This window comes from Falco naumanni, chromosome 13 (assembly GCF_017639655.2).
Source record: "Falco naumanni isolate bFalNau1 chromosome 13, bFalNau1.pat, whole genome shotgun sequence".
NCBI classification, from domain to species: domain Eukaryota; kingdom Metazoa; phylum Chordata; class Aves; order Falconiformes; family Falconidae; genus Falco; species Falco naumanni.
Genome location: NC_054066.1, coordinates 21995974 through 22003978, shown reverse-complemented (window position 1 = coordinate 22003978; position 8005 = coordinate 21995974). Strand labels below are relative to the sequence as shown.

The following is an 8005-nucleotide window of genomic DNA, read 5'->3' as shown; positions in this document are numbered from 1 at the left end:
CTTGTATTGCAGTTGACAAGGCTATTCACGGAAAGGTTTTTGATTAGTTGCCATGACAATAGGAAACACCTAAAAAAGATCTACAAAATGTTGTATTGGCATCAAGGCAAGAAGTTAAGCCAAACCCTGCACTCTGGTTATTCCTATGAGTTAGTAGCTTCCGTGGTAGTATTGCTAAAGGAAGGATTTGGTCCTCTGACTTTGAAGATTTGGGAAAACAGGAATGAAATGTAAGTTATGATATAAAAAAATTGTGCTGTAAAGAATTCACTGTGGAAGGATGTTGAAAATCTTGCAAATACTGTTTACAGCTCTTGCTTAGTGTACTGAATATACACAAAAGCAACGGAGTCCTCTGATTTTGATGGACAGGTGAGTGTGGCTGCTTTCTGGATGAATACAATATAACACCCACTCTGCACATCCTCTAGGGTCTAGGGATTGAAATTTCCATCTCTAAACCTTTACAGAGAGATTTAAAATCCAAAATGAGTGGCACTGAATTTGAAGGACCCAACAAAAATAATTCTCCTTCGAAAACAGTGTGTTCTCAAGATATCAGAGGTGAGAAGAAAACCTGGTGTTGCCATTTTTCGGAATGAATAGTGATGTGAGGGGGGTGGCGTTCTTCTTTTGATGCATCTTTGAGTACAGGATCCCTGGAGCTTACAGCAAGGACCGGAGAGTCTGTCCTCTGCTCATTTATTATTTTTTTTTTTTTCAGAACTGACCATGCTGTTATCCCAGAGAAAGTAAGTTCTGCTATTGAGCCATATGCTTTCATGTTATGTTCTGCAGAGAATAAAACTAACTGTGATTAGCTATTGCCACTTAAGTTTTAGCGGATTGACACCTCTCAAATGCCAAGAGATACCCAAATAAGCTCACAACAAATACTTGTGAATGGACAGGCAATTGCACAGCAGTCATGGTGAAAGCAGTGGAGTGGGGTGGGATTCAGGTCTGCTCTGTTGCTGCTCCTAGTCAGGTGAACACCTTTTCTGAGGACCTTTCAGCAGGTCACAGCTAACTGACTTCCACGCTTCCCTGCAGAGCAGGAAGGTATGAGATGTGTACCCTGCTGGAACATCGTTCTCCATTGATATACAGCCACCTCCTGGACGGGATGATATAGCAGCTGGCAAACAGCATAGTTTTAGCAAGACATTGTGTGCCTTAGGGACTCTTCCCCTTCTTCCTCCCCTTCTTTTCAGCCAGCCAGGGGACAGAAGAGGAGAGTGGCAATCGGCTGGAGGTCAGTGGACCCAAGGTTGAAAGAGGAGAGCAAGCACTGGGGCTGGTGAGGACCAAGCTGCAGCAACTCTGCCTGCTCAAGGCTGGGGCTTCCCAGAAACATTGCACCACCAGGCCCTCACTGGAAAGCCTACAGAAAAGCCTTCAGCTGAGGAGCAGCCAGCTCTGCCAGAGTGCCTGCGAGCGAGCGGTGAGCTGTCTGAAGGGGGTGGGTTGGGTCCTCTCTGTATTTTGTCCACACAATACAGCAGTGTACACATGGGGTACACAACACAACCATGAGGGGTATCATCTCCTGCTTCTCTGCCAGTCTCCTCTGTGACAGCTCAGCAGCAGAAGGGACAGGCTTGTCTCCAGAGAGAATAATGGTATGCTAATGAGAGCCCTGTTCATTGAAACTGCTGGTTCTTGTACTTTGGCTGTGGTTGTGGTATTGGAGAACAAGGAGCAGCATATTTTACTGTGCAGGCTGCATAGATGCCCCTGCTGTGCAAAGCCTTGTGTGCAAACCACAGTAACCACCACCTCTCGCCTTCAAGGTATTGTGCGTTTCTAGGACTAAAATCAGAGTTGAGAAGCCTGTCCTCCTTTCCACAAGTCTGTAGATTTCATTAATGCCTCCAAGGGTTTTACACGGGCCTGCAGAAGAGACCAGACCCCCCAGTTTATTCTGCCCTTGTTTCCTTCTTTTGTAACTCAGATATTTGCATAATACAGAGTGGCAATGCCAAGTGCCGGGTGCCTCTGTTCCTGCTGCACAGGCTCCATATGCTGCCTATCTGTGTCAATCCCAGGGAGCTCTGCAGTTGCAGGAGGACAATCTTCAAACTGTATGTGTGTAAATTAGAGCTGACACTCTGCAGCTTTAATTCACGGACTGAACCTGATCCTTGCTCACACCCTACCCATCGGATAACCTTAACACCACAATCAATACAGCCAGATAATTACAACTAGTAGAAAGCTAAGTGTATGTTTCCAGTTTTTTTCATCAAAGCAAAGTCCTAGTGTTCCTGCCAAGTCTTATACAATTCTCCTTTATTACACTGAGAGCTCACGCAAGCCTAATACTGCATAATACTTTTTACATGAACACTCTCAACCAGAAATCCCCTCTCATCTGAATCTAGCTTGTCTGTCTTGGTATGTATCTCTAATTCTGCATGTACAGGAGGGAAACTGTCCCTCTGTTTCCCTGTTGATCTAGTGCCAAATCCACTGATGTCAACAGCCAGAATGAGAAAGATTCAGAAAAACCTAAAAAATAATCCATGAGACTTCAGAGGTTTCACCTTTGGGTTTCATGAACTAAAGCTGGTTGATATAATTTCCCACTTTCTCCCGGTCAATCCAAATCTTGTTTCTCAAACATATGTTGCCATTTTGCTCTTTTCATATTTGCCTTTCTAATGGTGGAAAGGAGCTTGTCCTTTGCAGACATGGCCTTAGGAAGAGCTACTGGCAAGCATAAAGCCATTTCACACAACCCCAAGAAGCGCAAGTCAACTTAGAGTCATCCTGATTTTTTGTGTCAGGCAGAGCATGGAGGAGGACACTGTTTCTGACCACAAAACATTGACTCCCAAGCCAAAAGGAAATGGAACCACTCAATGCACGGTGCCAAGTGAAACATGAACATTTTCCCCATTTTCACTTTAAATTATACAGAATCAACAAAGTCCACAAAGCATGGGTCAGGGTACCTTAATCAAGACCTAAGCAACAGCTGAATCATTGATAAATCTCACCTCTGTGCACTGAAGCAATGTGAGTAGGTGAACCCCCTTCCTCTGGAGTATAATGTCCAGCTCTGACTTCTAGGATGTCTGGAGTTAAACAGCAGTAGTACCCCTGCAGTGGCAAAGAAGCAAAATGACTACAATCATTAACTGCACTGCTATAAATTCTCTGGTATGAGAAAGTTTCATCTGTGCACACAGTTGTGAAGAAGCCAGCATGAACATGGGCTGTAGCCCACATACACACACACACACAGAGCATATGTACACCCAGAGAGATCAATAGATTGCATATGGTGTACATGGCATAAATCATTACTTTTCTTGAAGGCTGTCACAAATCTGAGATGTATTGGGTGGGAAGAGTACTGGGGTAGTCTTTTAATTAGTCCACAGCTAAGCTGCATTGTAAAATTTACTCTCTGACATTGCATCCAAAATTTATAACCTTTTAAATCAAAGGAACATCTCAGACTCCGAGTTTTTGCTAATCAGACGTGTTAATGATAAGAGCACAAGACTGAAAAGGGACATGTTAGGCAATTATTCACAATATTCAAAACTGTTTCTCCGGCCAATGTGCTACCCTAAAAAAAATAATCTGGAAAATATATGAGGGTCCCAGCTGTCTTGCTCATATCTGTATATTAACTGCTTGGTGCCGCTGGAGGTGGTGTGATGGGAAAGCTGCAGGTTCCTTTCCAGGACTGCTTGTTAAATGAGCAGGGTATGGATGCTATAGGGCCTTCAGCTTCAGCACATCCATTGTGGAGTGGAACATGTCTTGGTGAATACACCCAGGGCTTGGCGGCCTCAGTGAGCCCTAAACCCAAACCCTAGGAGGGCAGATATGGTACTGGCTTGAGAGGATCTAGAGTGGTGTAGTAGATGACTGTGGCTCTTGGCCACATGGACATTTTGCTTCAGTAAGACACATGCTATTGTCTCTGGGCTCCTTGGCAGCTGTTGCCAGATTTGACATACCTTTTGCTAGGACAGGAAAGAGAAAGACATTATCTCCAAAGCTGGTTTGAAGAGATACTGAGTGCTTCTTAAAGAAACAACTGTCCTCTGGAAAAGTTTATGTTGTGCAACTGTTTCTTACTGCAGGGCAGTTATACTGTATTTCTTTTTCATACATCGAAATGCTACTGAAATTGATGGCAAAAGCATAGTCAGAAAATCTTGTGCCACTGTCAGGGGCACAGGCCATCATTGCAGTAGTGTAGCAAGTGTCATTGCTACCTGAAAAGTAAATTATGCAAAAAGAGCCAGTATGTGATTGACTGGCAGGTAGTTGTTGGAAAGCATTTATAAAAATTCAACCTTTCTTCACCCCCAAAATCAATTTGTTTTCAGTTATTTTGAAAAGTTTATTTTCAGTTTTCTCCAATTACAGGCTCTCTTGCAATGAGCTTTCCTTTCAAGTCACCGAGTTCTTTCATATTGAAATTTTTCATTTGGAAAATGTCTAAAGGCGCATTTCAATCACTGAAAACACTTTTCCTTCAAAAATACTGAAAAATATTGCTTAAACCAGCCACTAAATGTTTCAGTATCTGCTATTCAGTGATTTCTAAGCACAACTGTTGAAAGAGGCTTAACTATCACTACAGCAAATTAACCTGGAAAATCTTTTGCTCTTTAGCATAGGGCCCAGGATGAGTCTCTAAAGAGAAAGGTGTGAACATAAAAGACTGGCTTTGACACCGGGTATACTCTTTTTTGTATTTATTACATCTGTACCCATATTGTAAATAGTAGATTAGAGTTTCCCAAATTAGATAGACCCTAAATAGTTTACAGGGTCTAAGTGGCCACTATGTTTGGTTTGTTCATTTGTGCTTTAATCAGATGCAGACGGAAAGGCTATTCCCCACCATCTCAAGGGATTTGAGGCAACTACACTGCAGATTGTGGCCATTGTGGGTGAATGTGGCTTTGTCTGCAAAAAGTAGTGAAAGTCCCTCGTTACATTTGGTGATGGCTTTTCTTTGTGGTTAAAAGACTTTTCAATATTACTAAAGAAAAGAAAGATATTTTGTGGATACTTTTCTGTATTTCCAGTAACCCTTTGCATTTTTAGAAAAGTGTCCTAAGAAAAGCACGTACAATATTTTGCTAATTCAATGTGCTGGTTGCAGAGTTCACATTGGCCCTGCTCCTGCAAGTCTGTATGTTCTGGGAAATGCCAGCTGCCTCCTGGGCATCTCAGCCTGCCCTGCCTGAAGGTGATGAGGCAGGAGACAGTTGCAGGCTCCCAAGACCCCAGCCCATCTGCAAAGCCCAGCCTGCATTCCCTGACACGGCCCTGCCTGGGGAAGGTTTTGCATCCGTGAGGAGGGGCCAGTGGAGGTGTGCGGGTTGGATGCTGCTGGCTGTGGGTAAAAGCCTGGCAGCAGTGGAGAGCCTGGGGGAAGCCCATTAGTTAAGAGCTGAGGCACCCAATGCTGTTACTGCTAATGCCTTCAGCACAGGACAGGGCTGCAATCAATTTCATAATAAATCAACCCCATTTTCTAATATGAACCAATTTATCTGCCAGGCTGACTTGCCAAACACTATTAGAGGCTGAGGTCAAACTGAAAAAGACATATCATGTTTTCAGCTTTTCCTCCTAACTTTGTATCTCCAAGGCACACTCTGCAGTCACTGGTTCACAGCTCTCTAACCTCCCTGGAAAATTCTCCTTCAGGAGACTTTCATTTACAGATGATGTAGACACAGAAGGAATTATATATATAATACCAGTCACTAACATGACAGCTTTAAGTCTGAAACTAGCACCTGTCTTTTGCCACCACTGTGCAGTATTTATTGAGACTGGATTAAAAGATTATTTGAAAGGCTTGATTTGCAGCAGAAACAAGAAAACCCTGCTTCACTACAACCAAGCCTATGTTATGATTTTTATCTGTGTTCATTTAGGCTACATCTCTGGTGGAGACACCCAACTTAAAGAATTAGCTCTGGTAAACAAGGTAGGAGAGAGATTTGAGATTGTTATTTATAGAAGGAATCACACAGAGATGACTATAAAAATGATTAATACATAACAAATACGGATAGTATTAGTCTAAGGATATACAGAAGAAACAAAGGAATCTCTGCCTTGAATGGTCATTGTACAGCAGAGCCTTGTAAAAAATTCACGTATATGTGAGCGAGGAGCTGGGAGCTGCTGGCAGCCTTGGACTGCACCAGATGAAAACATACTGATGTTTAACTATTCATCTGACGCTACAGAGTGGCACAGTCAGCCCATTACCATTCCCAGACGAGCAGAGAATATCGATTATCCCATTCAGAACAGTTAAGGTGTTGCTGAGAGCAAGAATAATAATAATGGCATCAGCAGGTAGCATCCAGGGTGGGTATGCCTGTGAGCCTGCATGTAAACAAAGGGTGAAAGGTGTCTTCTGAGGGAGGAGGAGTGGAAAGTGGAATAAATGGGTTTAGTCTAAAGAAAAACTTGGGGACAGGATAATGTAACCACAACTGCAGGACAAAAAGGCATGGAGTTGCAACAAGGCAGATACAAATCAGATGCAAGTCAGACATAAAGAATAAATTCTCTAACATGACAACTACCATGGTAGCAACACAAGTGCCACCAGCACCCAGTCTGAATCCAATGGCATCTCTGACAGCAGTGACACTTGCTCGACTTTTTCCATACTCATCTTGCAACTCCATGTTTGCACCACTATTTCTATTAAACAAATGGAAATAAATTCTAAATTGCAGTTGGTGCACAAGGAAGCACTTCTCAATTTACAATGAAGCCAACAAACCAGTCAGAACAATTTAAAAAAAAAACCAAACCCAAACATAAAAAAATCACAAGCACTAGCACTTCTAAAAAAGAAGACAGGCAAAGCACTGCAAATGCAAATCTGGGTGAAGCATAGCTGAACAAGAAGGTCACTCAGTAGAAATTTCAGTGACACAGGTAGTTACTGGAGATGCCAAGGAAAGTGTCTGGTTCAACTTTCCCTTGTGATGGGAGTTCCCTCTGGTGCATTTACTTGAATTCTTTTGATTTTGCAGTTACAGCACTCACCTACTGGAAAATAACTCAGAGTATTATCAAGCCCAAACTCTTTTTATTCCTGGTATCTTACTTGAAACAAATAGTCCTTAATATTCTTCTCTAATGCTCATTTTTTTTATGCTTTCCAGGGAGAAAAGAAATGGTCAAATCTGCAGTAAAGAGGATTACTTATGATGGCCTTTTAAAAAATTACGCACACAAAGGCGTAAAAGGAAGGATGTACTCTCTTCACCTTTCCCTTCCAAAGGAATTGACCTTCTTCTATCCTAGATTGTATTTAGCTGATGTACATCTTCAGATGCAAATATGATTTGATACAAAGCCTGCTGGACTCAGTGGAAGGGTTTCCACTGGCATCCATCAGCACTGAGCCAAGTTCATATTACTAATGAAATTTCCTAGATATTAATAATAAACAATATCATGAGTGGCATTGCCTTTGTTATAGGTCCAGGGACATAATATTAAATTTGACACTACCTTAGAATTCCTGAAACTTTGGTCCAGAGGGCTTTCCATACTTAGCCATGAAGCTAACTACAATGAGAAAAAAGCAGCAGGGAAGCGGGCAAAATGGTGAAAGACTATTACCCACGTTTTGAACAGAAGCACAATGAAAGGAGTAGGTTCCACAGAGCAACCGCAAATTACTTCACCATGGCCTCACAGATCATAAGTGGTTTTTGCTGATGATTGGGTATCAACAGCCAAGAAGATGCAATATCATTATTATTCAAAAATCTGACTCATGTGATTTTTACATAATGTTAAAATGGAAAATTTGAAGAAAAAGTATTTTGGGTTTTCATTAAGTTGGTTTTTTTGTTCCTAAAACCCCCCAAAAGGTCTAAAAGTTAATATTCAGTTGACTAATGACTCTTTCATCCCACCTCCAGACTGAACTTTTGAAGGAAATAAAAATGGCAATTTTTAAATGAAATAATTTAAAATACTGGGG

At 41.9% G+C, this 8005-nt stretch overlaps 1 long non-coding RNA gene across 1 annotated transcript; it reads left to right on the top strand.

The window, feature by feature from the left end:
- The first annotated feature begins 1165 nt into the window (after window positions 1-1165).
- LOC121096821 lies at window positions 1166-7466 on the top strand. The gene is made up of 2 exons (XR_005830692.1): window positions 1166-1444; window positions 7176-7466. It is a non-coding gene; the product is annotated as an uncharacterized LOC121096821 (long non-coding RNA).
- The last annotated feature ends 539 nt before the right edge of the window (window positions 7467-8005 follow it).